Source organism: Nyctereutes procyonoides, unplaced genomic scaffold (genome assembly GCF_905146905.1).
Source record: "Nyctereutes procyonoides isolate TBG_1078 unplaced genomic scaffold, NYPRO_anot_genome, whole genome shotgun sequence".
NCBI classification, from domain to species: Eukaryota; Metazoa; Chordata; class Mammalia; order Carnivora; family Canidae; genus Nyctereutes; species Nyctereutes procyonoides.
The window spans coordinates 43,518,789-43,533,901 of record NW_026575052.1 but is presented as its reverse complement, the minus strand read 5'-3'; the positions used below and the strand labels follow the sequence as shown (position 1 = coordinate 43,533,901).

General features: G+C 38.2%; 1 protein-coding gene across 3 annotated transcripts in view; it reads right to left on the bottom strand.

Annotated features, from left to right (window-relative positions):
* JAKMIP2 (janus kinase and microtubule interacting protein 2) overlaps positions 1-9,359 on the bottom strand; it is a 171,702-nt gene extending 162,343 nt beyond the window's left edge. For all 3 annotated transcript variants that reach the window (XM_055330952.1, XM_055330953.1, XM_055330954.1), the window contains exon 1: positions 9,163-9,359. The gene's annotated coding sequence lies outside the window, so the exon portion shown is untranslated. The remainder of the gene's footprint in view (positions 1-9,162) is intronic.
* Positions 9,360-15,113: the final 5,754 nt, after the last annotated feature.

The window sequence follows — 15,113 nt, the reverse complement described above, 5'->3', positions numbered from 1 at the left end:
CCCAGGTCGCGATCCTGGAGACCGGGGATCGAATCCCACGTTGGGCTCCCGGTGCAGGGAGCCTGCTTCTCCCTCGGCCTATGTCTCTGTCTCTCTCTCTCTCTCTTCTCTCTCTCTCTCTGTGTGACTATCATAAATAAATAAAAACTAAAAAATAAATAAATAAATCCATGGGGGATAAAAACCTAATGGTCACACAATAGTGAAAGAAAAAAAATTTCCCTTATACCAGGCTATTTTCCTTTCTCTTGTTTCAGAGTATAGCACCATACCCTGTAGATCCTAAAATGTGGACCATCTAGCCAAAAAGAGAGCAAGATGGCTAAAATGTTCCTTCTGTGTAAAACTAGCTAGGGTAAGGCTAGGGTTTATTTTTAATGATTGCTGGTGTTTTAGGTATCTAGTTCAAAACACTCAAAACTTTGTAGGTGCTTTTATTTAATGAAGTGTTTTATTTTTATTTTTTTAAAAGATTTTTTATTTATTTATTCATAGAGACACAGAGAGAGAATGAGAGGCAGAGTACACAGGCAGAGGTAGAAGCAGGCTCCATGCAGAGAGCCTGACATGGGACTCGATCCAGGGGCCTGACATGGGACTCGATCCAGGGTCTTCAGGATCACGCCCTGGGCTGCAGGCGCACTAAACCGCTGCGCCACCGGGGCTGCCCTAATGAAGTGTTTTAAAAATAAAAGTAAATCATAAGTCAAATGTATTCCTTAATAAACCAAAATCGTATATTTTCTAAAATACAAAACTCATTTTATGGTTAACTAATTGCCATTTAAATTCCTCCTTAAGCTTCCTGCATGGAGCTTGCTTCTCCCTCTGCCTGTGTCTCTGCCTTTCTCTCTTGCTCTCTCTGAATAAATAAATAAATAAATAAATCTTTAAAAAAAAATAAAAATAAAAAATAAATTCCTCCTTAAGAGATGTAGGAGACAGAGACAGAACCAGAAAAGTGGGAGTTAGTTCTTTCCTCTGGGTCTAGGTAACCAGAGCAGAGCAGATGATGGAGAAACTCCAGTAATTCCAGAGTTCCCCCATCTTCATAATAGGAATTATCTAGGAAATTCATAAGAAAGCAATTTGGGATCTATAATATCTTCAAGGGATCCCTGGGTGGCACAGCGGTTTGGCGCCTGCCTTTGGCCCAGGGTGCGATCCTGGAGACCCGGGATCGAGTCCCACATCAGGCTCCCGGTGCATGGAGCCTGCTTCTCCCTCTGCCTGTGTCTCTGCCTCTCTCTCTCTCTCTCTCTCTCTCTCTGTGTGTGACTATCATAAATAAATAAAAATTAAAAAAAAATTTAAAAAAATATAATATCTTCAAAACACCAAAATCCTTCTCTCTGTCCTATCAGTGCCAATTAGCAGAATTTTGAGAAGTCTCATAAGAAATCAGAGTGTTAATTTTTTTTTTGTACCACCTCCAGATTGGTGACTGTCATTTAAATAATTGCCGATTGTCTTGCTATTCTTTTAATGGCTTATTGGTAGAATGGCACCATATCAAGGATTTTACAGAATGGTACTCCTTTAAAGCATTCTAGTCTAGTTGTTTTCATCAGCATCCTTGCATAGAAAAAGATGGCTTTTGTTCCAGAAAATACGTTTGAAGTAGATATATCTGATCTAAGAAGAGTTTATGGGGCATAATATGGATCAGTAATGACTACAGAGTATGAGCTCAGCTTATTTTTGGAAGATACCTCTCTCTATGAAATGCTGCACAGGGAAAAACCAGATAAGGAATGTGGGTAAGAAACATTTGCTTGGTTTACATTTTCATTGTCGTTGTATTGGTAGCATTTTCCAAGGGAATGTTTCCAGTTTGGAACAGAAGTCATGAGAAAATATCACCCTTTTTACTTGAGCACATGCTCACAAAGCTTTTTTAGAGTCCCAATGATCTCAGCAAATTTCCTTCTTGAAAATAACACCAGCGAATTGTTTTCTGACCAGAGAGTCTCAACTAAAATTAGTCAGACTTGGTTTTCTATGTATATTTTTGCTGCAGTTAGACTCCAGAATTTCAAGCATTGCAGTAAATGATCTTGATTCAGATGTCAAAGAAAGGGAACAAAGACTTCTACCTCATACTTCAGTTTCCCAACTTCCATGAAAGCAAGATGCTGCCTTAATTTATCTTTTGAGTGAGATTATTACCGCCATTCCTGTTTAGTCTTACTTTCTGGGTACAGATACGAAGGGATGATTTGTTTATTAGTGAATTTACTAGAGTGGATTTCCAGAATAGCAAAAGAACTGTAAGTGTGGATATGTGATTTGATGCTAATAATAATTAAATTACTAATTTATTTTAATAAATTCAATGAATCCAAAGAAATTTCCTTACTGGTGGCATCACTATTTCTGACTTACAATTCAATTTTGAAAGGGAATAGAGGAGGCAAGAAATGTTCACAGCTTTTCTTATTTATGTCATAGTACATAGTGAACAACTTTCAATTATTGATTTTTAAAGCGTTGAGATTGCCTTTAAGAATTTGATTTCCCTTTACCCAAATCTTAGAATAAAGAGAATGTCACAAATACAAATACAATCCACTTGTTTTTACTGCCCAAATAAAAGGATGAATAATCACAGTCCAAAGAACTACTAGTGGGAAAAATATTCCACAATCTTAAACCAGAGGGCCTGCAGGAGATCATCCATCCATCCATCCATCCATCTAGTCAGCCAGCCAGCCAACCAACAATTATCATGCACATACGTTGTGCCATGACGTTTGTCATTAATGGTTTCATTAATGTTTCATTTTCTGCCCTCAAAGAGCTTACAATCTACTGAAGGGTAGGGAAAATCAAGCACGCAAATAAATAGCTCTATAATTATGACTTTGGTAAATGCTATGAAGGAAATCCACAGGGTGTAGAGGATAATAATGGGGATATAATTAAGGAAACCTCTCTCTAAAGAGTTATATTTAAAGCTCAAACTTAAAGTATAAGGAGATTGCAACCATTCATATTATAAAAGAGAAGAGTCAGATCACTGGCCTTTCATTCCTCCCCCCTCCCCCCAGAGAGATTGGACTTGAGAGCAAGCTAGAGAGGAGGTGGGGGAGGGGCAGAGGGAAAGACAGAGAATCTCAAGCAGGCTCCACACCAGGCAGGGAGCTGACACAGGACTCTATCTCAACTCCCTGAGATCATGACCTGAGCTGAAATCAAGAGTTGGACACTTAACCAAATAAAGCTTAGTTTACTCTAGGAAATCATGTGACAGCTAATGTATGTTGCTTAAATATGCTGGGGCACCTAGGTTCTCAGTTGGTTATACATCTGACTCTTAGTTTCAGCTCAGATCATGATCTCAGGTTTATGAGAGCCCCACATTGGGCTCTGCACGGAATGTGGAGTCTGCTTGGGATTCTCTCCTTTTTCTTCTGCCCCTCTGCATCCTGTGCTTATGTACTTTCTCTCTCTCTCTCTCTAAAAAAAAGAAAAAAAAGCTTACATAGAGGATTTGACTTGGACACAGTGGTTAAGACTGTAGGATGCCACTACCATACTGAGGAAAAATGACAAAAATCTGAAAGAAATTTATTTTTGTTGTTTTGCTTGTTTGCTTATGCATGCATATGGTGACATTTCTAGTGATTCAGACAAAGATTTAATTGACTTGGGCTTAAAATTCACTCATTATGAGCAGACAAGAGATAACCAAGATTAATTTAATACCCATTGTGAGATGCAGTGGCAGGTCAGAGTAACAGATCTCAGATTTCCTGAAAACAATGCTTGACTCACAGCTGCTGTAAATCAAGCAGGATCTACCTGTATCATGACAAGTATTTAAAACAAAGTATAAAGACTTGCAGGTCTTTATACTTTCATGGAAAAAGCATCTTGAATCAGGAAAAACGTCAGAGATTAAAAATTTAGTAGAGACATATTTCATTGACACGGAAAGACAGTCACCTTATATAAAGTAAAAGAACTACAAAACAATACCTAGAGTATGTAAAAAAAAATCTAGAAGGAGGGATCCCTGGGTGGCGCAGCGGTTTGGCGCCTGCCTTTGGCCCGGGGCGCGATCCTGGAGACCCGGGATCGGATCCCACGTCGGGCTCCCGGTGCATGGAGCCTGCTTCTCCCTCTGCCTGTGTCTCTGCCTCTCTCTCTCTCTGTGACTATCATAAATAAATAAAAATTAAAAAAAAAAAATCTAGAAGGAAATTTTCCCAAAATGCTAACAGTAATTATTTCTTGAGGTAGGTTTCCGGGTGATTTCCTTTTTATACATTTCTGTATTACCTTTTATTTATTTCTCACAATGATGTATTTTTTAAATGTAAAAAAAAACTTTTAAAAGATAAAATTTAATTTTATCGGTGAATATTGATTTAAAGCAGAATGTCTTTAGTGTGACAGATCTCACTTGTACTGCAAGCTAATTAATTATAAAGGATGCTTCCCAAATGTGGAATGATAGTTCAGATGGCATAAGTTGTTCTTTGGCCAGGGCTGAATTGCCAAATAGACACAAATTGTGTGCCTAGGGCATTAGCAGAGAAAGGAAGACTCCCTCCCCCGCCGCCAAAATAGAATATTTTTGGAGAAAAGTATTAAATTTTTGAAATTTCAGAAAAGTATAAAAGTATTTGTCTAGGGAAAATATTAGTAACTTGCTGAACTGATGTACTTTTTTTTTGCTTTTAAAGATTTATTTATTTATTTATTTATTTATTTTAGACAGAGCAAGTAGGACATGGGAGCAGGGGGAGGGGCAAAGGGTGAGGGAGAAAAGCACAGTGCCCAATGCCCCAATGCATGGCTCGATCTCACCACACTGAGATCATGAGCCGAAACCAAACCATATGCCCGAGCAACCGAGCCATCTAGGCACCCCTGATGTATACTTTTTAAGGATGTAATATCATTTTTAATTTTAAGAACATGTAGGTGAAAAAATGCTTAGAACATTGGCATGGCCGGGTTTTTTTTCAAGGTCCAGGATCTATAGGAATCTTAATTTGGTCCTAAGCACAGAAATAAAAATTGTTTCCTCCTAACCTGGATGTCACTAAACATAAAAACAATACTTAGCCATAAAAAAAGGGCACATCAATCCAACAAACTTCTGATTTTTCCCAGACAAATGCTTTTATGCTTTTCTAAGATATCAAGAATCTCAGGTTTTCTCCAAAATAAATTTTGTGTGTACCATTATTTGTGGGGGGAGGCTGATACCCTAAGCATACATTTAGTCTATTTTAAAATTTTAATTAGCAAGATAATATATTAAATGTTCTGACACAGTAGATTTGGGCTCGAGGAATTTGGAATCCAGGCCCAATTAGACCATTTACCAAACCCAAACTCGGACAAGCCTAACTTCTCTGAGCCTGTTTCCACTTATGATAACACAATTTTACTGGCACAGGAGAATTTGGGGGAACATTAGATGAAAACTAGAGAATGTAAAATAACTTTGAGAACAAAAGATTATATTAATAATGTAAGGTGTAATGATGGCAATTATTACAACTGTATTTTCACATCTGTATATCTTATATATCCCAAGGAAATTCTACATTGCTACAATATGCCAATTGTTCTAGTCATATAAGAGCTCTCTACAAATAGTTTGATTATATGATTTATTCCTCTTGTGTAAAAACATTTTTAATTGATAGAATAATACTTGGGATATACAAATAGGAAGAGTTGCAACTGACCTCTCAAGTAACAGCCAAGTATAAATCTGGTTCATTTATTTCAGAAAAAAACAGATTGTTGAGTTATGTTGAAACTTCCATGATAAATTCAGTTCCCTTTTAGGCTGCAATCATGGAAAACAAAGCATTAATCCTTTAATAAACCTATCAGAAATGTAGAAAATGGTTTTGACTTTTCAGATATTTTCTAAGTCATCCTGATGGAGACTAGAAGCATGTACATAACATTGATATATGTTGAAGAAACAAGGAATATCCTACCACAAAGTGAGGAATTAATGGTTTTACTCCAATTAAAACAAGTTTTACTAAAGTTTAAATGCCTGTCAAAATATTTACTATTCCAACAAGAGTGGCATTTTCAAGACAGTGTTTGAGAAACAGAGAATTAATTAAATTTGAATACTGCTAAACAGCACATTTAAACAATAACTTGCAAGTATCCCTCACATACTTTGTTCTTTCCGACATCCCTTGATGACCCTTGAATTATTTTGTATCCGTACCCCACTCAACCCTATTTTAGTTTTCAAAAGTAGCCATACAAAAGAGAAAAATTTTAATATGGCTGTTAGGTACTACATTCCACAAAGTTGCTGAGAAGACTCTTATGAAGAGGCCAATATTCAGTTCCCTGCATCCTGACAGGATGACACATAATATTTTCCAAGCAGATGGTCAATTGACTTCTTTAAAAATATCCAAATTCTGTAATTTACAAGCCCAAAGACTCCAAAATGGAGTCTTACTATTACAAATCTAGAAGTACCAGATATTAAACGGCTAAAGCACACTATAAAATGGACACTTTGCTCTAGAAAAAGCTAGAGAACTTCTTGAGAGAGAATCTAGCCTACGCCATCCCAAATAAATGCATGTCTAAGTCATACTTTCTGAGGTTTTGATGAAAGAAAGTGCTACCTTATCTGTTGTCCAGTGGACAACTCAACTTTGCTATCAGCAAGTTCTACATTCTGTATTTCTAATCTTCATTTTTCCTAATGAAGTTGAAGCACATTGACTGATTATATTTTAGGTTCCAAACAACTCCCAGATCTTCTAAAGCAAATGATTGTCATGTCTCAATTTTCTCTTCTCCAAATGAAATAATCCTAGTTTACTTATCTTTTGTTTGAAAGCACATCTTGTAGTCCTTTAAACACACTTCACTTTTGTGTGGCTCTCAGCAAAGGCCATATAACTGTCTCAAGCTGCGGGATCAAAAACTAGGTCTGTGATTCCCATCAGGGCCTGACCACACAGATAAAACAGGCTACTATTGATAGTCAGTTCTGTGCTCATGGCCTATGATCACTGGCCTCTGCCTAAACTGTACCAACTTCACCTATAAAACCACAGCCTAATGAAAATTCAACACAAAGGAAATAAAACAAAGCCCCAAGATAGCTGTTTTCATTGCATGAAACAGGGTCAACTAAATGTGTCTTAAATTTTTTAAAGCTAGTAAGCTTTTAAGATATATCTAAAATTTTAATTTTTGGAACTCAAAAGTCATCATTAAAAGATTAGAATGCAGTGTGTCACAAAAATTTTATATGACATATAAGCCAAGCACTTCTTTCCTTGCTCTACTTTATTTAGGTATAATTGGGCACACAATAGCATGACTTTACAGAGTTGTGGATCTATATAATATACAACATGCCATAAGCATACTAAATCCATTCTTCCCATTAAGTCTTCCTATATAGAAACCAAATGGAACATTTACTCTCTGAGAAATTAAACTATAAACTTCATTCAAATACATGGAAAATTTTTAAATGAAGAAGGAGCAGTATAAAATAAAATGCAAGATTAACATAAAAATGTTACTTTACATTATAAAAAATGTTAGCACTGACAATGATACTGTTTGGGAAGAGACTGATGGATAAAACTAGTCCATATGATGAATGTAATACACTTTTACCTGCAAGGATTTTTCTGGCTTTAATTCAGTGAAATCCAATCCCCTGCATTATTAATGGAGCCCTGTATCCTACTCATCTCAGGCATCTTCAGTGTCCTGAGCTGCCATAAAGTCTTGACATAATAAAAGGTCAAGCAGATCCTAGTAAGCATTTGTAAACTATAACAGCCCCCCATTTCGGGCGACCTGCTTTACATTCTCTTGCTAAGCTTTCCTCTCTCTTCTTTCATTTCATTGTATAAGCAGACTAATTTGGAAATGGCTAGGGCACTTGGGAACACCTAGATTTTCAAAACAATCCCACTTTCCTACTTAACCACCTAAAGAAGTGACCCATAATACAACATTTGAGAGAACTGTAAAATGGTGCCTGGATAGTGAAGGAATGAAGACCAAAGAGCAAGCAGCACTATCAAATAAAATGAATGCATTTCACCTTCCAGCTCGTCTGTGCTTCCTGGGACACAAGACACAAACATGAAAGGGATGGAGTAGAATTTCGAGAAAACTGATTTGTTTCAACATTCACTTAGCAAGATGCTGGACACAAAATAACACCTCAAGCCACCTCCCTTTCCCATCATTGTAAATTCAGAGCTCTCAAGTCACCCCCCCCCCAAACCAATTAAAAATAAAGAAAAGAGGCAGGCTATGAATTCCCATCTAGGCCTAAGATACAGTCTAAATGATAGGCATCTGTCCTAATTGGTCACAATGAAACTAAGGGACAATAACAAGAATAAATCTCACATTAATCCAAATGAAGCCAATGAATAATACAAACCAGAAGCATAGTTTCAAAAATATGCAATTACCTCCAAGTGTGCAAGGGCATTTATAACCCATAAATATGATTGCAGAGCACAGTATGCATATAAATATGTTTCATAAATGCACTACTTATGCTAGGAAACATGTGTATGCATGATATGCATAACCATAGGATATACATTTGTATGTTCATAATCACATCTACCCACTAAAAATCAAACTCTATCCAGCAAATGGTTTCTCAACAAGAGTACATTAGAATATGAAATAGAATGCTAAATTCTGGGGCTCCTTTTTCTTAGCGATGAAGGAAATAAGCAAAATCACCTTATAATTAGGCCGGGAAGCTTAGGAGGCACCAATCGGGTTTTAGGAAGGCCCGACCCTGTATGTGAGAGCTGCAAATTAAATGAATCCTTTCAATAACACCCATGTCTTGTTAGCTCTTCTTCCACCCCCTGATTCTGCTGCTAAGCTGGGAAGGAAAGGAACCAAGTGGCTCAGTCTGCAATCTGAGCCCGTTCAAGATAAAATCAGAACACCATTTTTTTTTTTTTTTTTTTAAACACAGCGGATGCTTTCTTACTTCTCTCTTCCCGGCACCCTTCCTCTCTCCATCCCCAGCTCTGTCTGCACATCTCCCTCTCCTACTCCGACGGAGTCATTGTTCAAGTGCCGGCCCCAAATGTACCCACAGGTCCTTGACCCGGCGGCTAAACCCAGAAGACAGCCCCATCGTCTCCTGCTTACCATGCTGAGACTCGGAGAAGCTGTCGAAAGGAGGGAAAGATGCAAACTGAATCCATTTTCCTTGCGACCGAGTCGGATGCAGCCTCCGAACCCAACATCAGCAGCCGCTGCTGGGATTTTGTTCCCTCGCTCTCCGGCTGGCGACGGTGCGGAGAGGAACCACCCTTCCAGCCCCGCTAGAGCACCAGCAGCCGAGGCGGCGGCGGCAGCGGCATCGGCACTTCGCCTCCTCCCGCGCCGAGGATGGGGTGAGCTCAGAGGCAGCCAGGAACTTGCAGCAGGCACCTCCTCTGGCTCCGCCTCTCCTGCCCCCTCCCCCAGGCCCCACCCCTGCTGCGGTAGAGGCGGCCTGTGCCGGCAGCTGCTGGTTGTCATGGCAACGGCCAATGGCGAGCCACCAGCCAAGGGGGAGGGGAGACGGGAGAAATGAACTGCAGGGGCTGGAGGGGAGGGGAGTGGTGCTGCTGCCCTCGGGGATGCTCTTGGTCTCTCCTACCTGGACGCTGGGTCTTTAAAAATGGGGCAAGGGTGTACAGGCACAGGAAGAGAATAATTTAAATGTAATCCGAAATCAAGGCTGAAACATACACCATAACTATGTTCTGCACTTTCCATGGTTTTCCAACAAAATGTATTGAAATTTGCTATCAGAAAACGTAATAACAAATGGAGAAAATCATATCGTGTAATCGGAGATTGTAATTACCCCACATATGTTTGTCCTTAATAGTATCTTTCACTCAATGTCACTCAAGGTTGTTAAAAAGCAAAGTTGAGTGGCCGGACTTTGCAATAAGATGCAAGTCTGATTCCTTAGCACTACTTTCTGCTTGTTCTTCCCAAGTGAGTCACCTGGTCTCACTGTTTTTCCAGTTCTCTTTCAGAATGGGGCTTGGAGGTATTTGGCACTCCCCTGTTAAAAAGGATTTTGGAACAGAGGGAACAGAGATTTCTTGAGCAACCACACGGTTCTCAGGAACACCAACCAGTTGGTGGAGAGTTCTAAAGCTTTATATAACGTCAAACTACTGGAGTAGGAAATTTTCCTGCAGAGAATTCTGTACCATTATCATGGATGCCATTTTCAGGGATGTTCTTTTGGAGTTCCCAAGCCAGCTGATAGTCAGGGTGGTAGGTAGAAAAAAAGGAAGTGAAATCAGCAATGTTCTGAGTTCTTTGTGAGTTCTGTTTCTAACTATAAATTATAGATGATACTAGTATTTATCTCGTGCAGCAGTTATAAAGATTAAATGAAATAATGCACTAATAGCACTTGGAATGTAGTTAGAATGCAAATGTTTACTAATAGTAGTAGTAGCAGTAGTACATTTATAGCTGCCTCTTAATCCAAGGGATCAAGGGAATAGCATGGCAAGTTCACACAAGGCAAAAAATTAAGGTGAGAAAACAATACATGGTGATGTATTGGTGATGTTTTTTCATCAAAAACAATATGATGGTGATGATGATGGCAAAGACAGAGAGCCTGAAAGAATAAAAGTTCTCTAAAATGTAACAGTCAAGGATATTCTAAGTCTTAAAGGAGTTAGATAAAACTCCCAAACTCACACAGCTAATTAACAATAGGGCCAACAATGAAATCTCTGACCCTTCTAATACTAACATTTGCTTCCCCCTAACCAGTAGTTTTTTGCCACTCCTATATGGAATGCAGGTACCCTTTGTTCTTAACCCATAGGGTCATTTATTTATAAATTCAAATAGGGTTAGTGTAAGTTTCAGAATCAGACAGCCTGGGATCCATTTCTGGTGCCAGTGCTTACTATAGATATGACTTGACACACAATAATTAACTTCCCTGAACCTACCATTTTGGAAATTATTAGCAAATGACTATCATGGGGTCATTGTGAGAACTGAATGGAATGATGTATATAGAGCATTAATAATGTCTAGCACAAAGTAACTGTTCAATAAATGTTAGTTATGATTACCTGGTCTTAAGTAATTAATATTAAAATGTAAGATTTTTTTCCCTAGGTGGAGTCCCTCTTGATGCCAGTGCCCTATTCTAACAAAACTAACTTGAAGATGATTAGCTGGTTAAGGAAAGGGCTACACCTCATCCTCATTACCATCCTTGGCCTTATCTCTTGGTCTTCTCCACTCTGTGCGGCTGGTGGCTCCTGCCTCCCACCAGAGACTGAGCAACCACGTAGTCTGCACATACTTCCACACCAGCATCATGGAAGTGGACTCGTGTAACAGAAAGGAATAGGTTGTCTTGCTCTTTTTTTGTATTCTTCTCTGTATCTCACCTTCTGCTGCCTCCACAAAGCTGGTCATGTAAGTAAGCAGAAAGAAAAGCTGTGGGTTGTAGAAGCTCAGACATGTTTGGGTAACAGAATCCTCCCCATTGGCCTCATGAGGGGGCATCTCATCTTTCAAGCCTTTCTGACTTGGTTAGGGTGGGTGATTACAGTTTTCTCTCCTCCTATCAACATAGGTAGAATCAACTAGGGGAGAAAAAAGTGTTTTGGTGCTCCCTCTTCGAACAATTTAGTCGTTCAAATGCTCTCCCAACTTTTGCCATATCCATGCAGCATTATTATCATTATTTAATAACAGCTTTCTTTAATAATCACTTTTAATTATTTTCTATTTATTTTATCTACTTTTTTATTTATCTTAAAATGGAATTTGTCTAGGGACACCTGGGTGGCTCAGTAGTTAAACATCTACATTTGGCTCAGGGCATGATCCTGGGGTCCTGGGACCGAGTCCCACATCAGGCTCACTGCAGGGCCTGCTTCTCCCTCTACTAATGTCCCTGCCTCTCTCTGTGTTTCTCATGAATAAATAAATAAAATCTTAAAAAAATGAAATTTGTCTCTGGCTTCAGTAGAATATATATAAAAACAAGCATGGTAAAGAGAGTGTCCTCAGAGAAAGGAACTTAAAGCAAAGTCATATATTTTGAGGGGCTAACACAGACACTAGCTTTATTTGTAATAATTTTTTGTAATTTTAAAATTTCAATCCTTCTCTCTATTGCCATCTCCTCTCTAATCGTGCTCTATTTTCCCATGGTATTTGTCATCTTCTAATATACTATATTATTTACTTGTGCTTCTATAATTTTTGTTATCTGTTTCTCTCCATTAGAATGTAAGCTACAAAAGGGCAGGGATTTTTGTTTGCTTGTCTGCTTGTGAACAGTCCCTGAACTATTTTAGGTGCTCCATAAATATCTGTTGAATGAATAAACCAGGAAATAAATAAAATATCAACAACTTCTGCATTGAATCTGGCTCTATATTACTTTATAATATTATCTGTCCAGTTATATATTTTTTCTCAAAATTAAAAACTAAAATTACCACACAAATTATCTTATTAGCATAATTAGCTGATACATATTTTAAATATAGTTATGAAAATGGAAATGTTTGCTCATGCATATTCAAAATTATCTAGCATACTGCTAGTAGTATGCATGGTCTTGTTTGAGAAATACCGATTCTGTTCTAAGAATGTCTTCTTCAGTAGTACTAACAGGGGGCAGACTGTCTACCTCCTCTGGGACCTTTCCAATTTTGACTTCTGGATGCTATGAGATGTCTGAAAAAGTACAGGGTGTGGGTCTTGGCTCCAAAAGCGGCATTAAATTTTCAGGAGAAGCCACAGCATAATGGGAGGAAGCTGCAAAGTATAGGCTCTGAAGACAGACTTTTTGGATTGAGTTCATGCTTCACCATTTGTTTTCTTAGTGACCTTGGGCAAGTTGCTTAATTTCTGTGTGCCTTAGTTTCTTCATTGTATGACATGATAGCAGTACCTATTTCATTAGTTTGTTTTAAAGATCAAAGTTATTGTTGCAAAAAACTAACAAGTACCTGGTTTGTAATAAGCAATAGATAATATTTAGTTCATATCACTGTAAGTATCATTTTTAAAAACCATGGTTATACATAGCATATTTTTTCTGGATGTTTCCAAAACACTCAGATCACTCAGGGGTATTCTAAAAACTTGTTAAGACTGCAGACCAGCTTTCAGCAGACCATGAGGATTTCTGGAGATGTTTATCTCAGAGATAGTCCAATATCTTGATTTCCTCCAAAAAAGGGTCAAAAAGGGAAGAAGTGATAGAAGTGAATGTTTATTCTTTGTCTACTCTGTAAGAGGTTATTAATATATTACTTACTTACAGAGAACATTCAATGTAAGCTGTCAGAATCTTTCTGAGTTCATTAAGAGGAAAGCATCATTCGGACTTCGCTGCATATCCTTTATCAACACTATCAATAATGGGGCCTTCGGCTGGCTCATTTGGTAGAGTATGTGACTTTTGATCTCAGGGCTGTAAATTCCAGCCTCACAAGGGGTGTAGAGATTACTTAAAAGACAGTAAAATCTTTAAAAAAAAATACTACCAGTAAGCAAAATATTAGAACTCTCCCATGAACTCCATACTCCTACAGCAAACCATTTTGAGAACGACTGCATGCATAAGTAGGTGGACACATTGGCCTTAGCTCACCTTGTTTTTTCTAGCAATGCCTTCCCTGCCCCAATTCTTCAACCTTGATGATTTATCCATCACTTCCTTTGGGGAGTCTTCAAGGGTTACCAGAATTAGCATTAGAAGTGTTGTTCCTATTGTCCCCTGTCACGTCTTTATTGCTGCCCTCATGATGTGTCTTTCTTTCCTATTTGACTATAAGCACTTTGAGGTCAGGAATATACTATTCATTCATTTATTTATTGCTATACTAATCTAACAAATATTTACTGCTAGCTGCTACTGAGTGCTGTTCTAGGTGCTAGGGATACAGCTATGAATAAGACAACATGAAAACTCTCTTCATGGAGTTTATAATCTAAAAGGAAAGACAAGACTACATAATTAAACATAATTAAATTATGTTGAGGGCTACAACAGAGAACCATTGGAAGCTCTAATAGCACATAAAGGGAGGATATAACTGAGTTTAGGAGCTCAAGGGAGATATTACTGGAGGGATTACAGGGTAGAGTAGGGGCAGTTGGTTTCTGACAAAGGGAAGGATATGTACAGGTGCTGAGATATGCAGGAATATGCATGTTACTCATATTTTACTTAGGGCTGGTACCTAGCACCATATATATGCATATTATGTGCACTTACATGTTTATTGAAAGAATTTGCTTCCTTTCCCCCAACCACTCACACACATAAGCACACAATTTCTTTCTTCCATGTTTTTTTTTTTTCTGTTAATTTATTTGAGGAGTTAGTTTGTCAATAGGTAAGGAGCTGACAGACTGTGTGGGATTGGAAGGAATGAAGGGAGGCTGAAAGATTAACTGTTCTTACAGTAGGAAAAGAGGTATAATGCTAACACTGACCACTGTTCCATTACAGATTTATTAAGTAAGATTTACATGATAATATAAACTTTTGCTCTGATATCAAAATGTGAAACGCTTTTTCCCTTTCAGGTCTAGGGCAGTTGTATATTACCCACTGGCAGACAGCACATGGGCTTAGGTTACCAGCAAGTCAGGGACATCAAAGAAATGAGAAAATTTCCTTTCAGTGAGCTTTTCCAAAATTTTGCAACCAGAAAATCTATAAATGAGCTGGTTTGATTTCGGAATATATACAAGTTTCATTTTAATTTTAGTATAGGTTTTACTTTTAGTTGTCTATGGGAGGTACCATGATTTTCATAATTCTTACAGTGCCTCATAACTCAAACATCTTATTACATATAGCACTAAGAGTAGAGAACATGAGCCATGTAATACAAAAAGCACATGCATCCCAGAGTGAACTGTCACTATGGAGTTTAGAGGCTAATGGGGAGATCAGAGGACAAGAAAACAAACCACTAAAATATAGCAAATTTTCATGTGGTACCTGGGTGGCTCAGGCGGTTAAGCGTCCAACTCTTGATTTTGGCTCAGGTCATAATTTCATGGTCCTGGAATCAAGTCCCAGCATG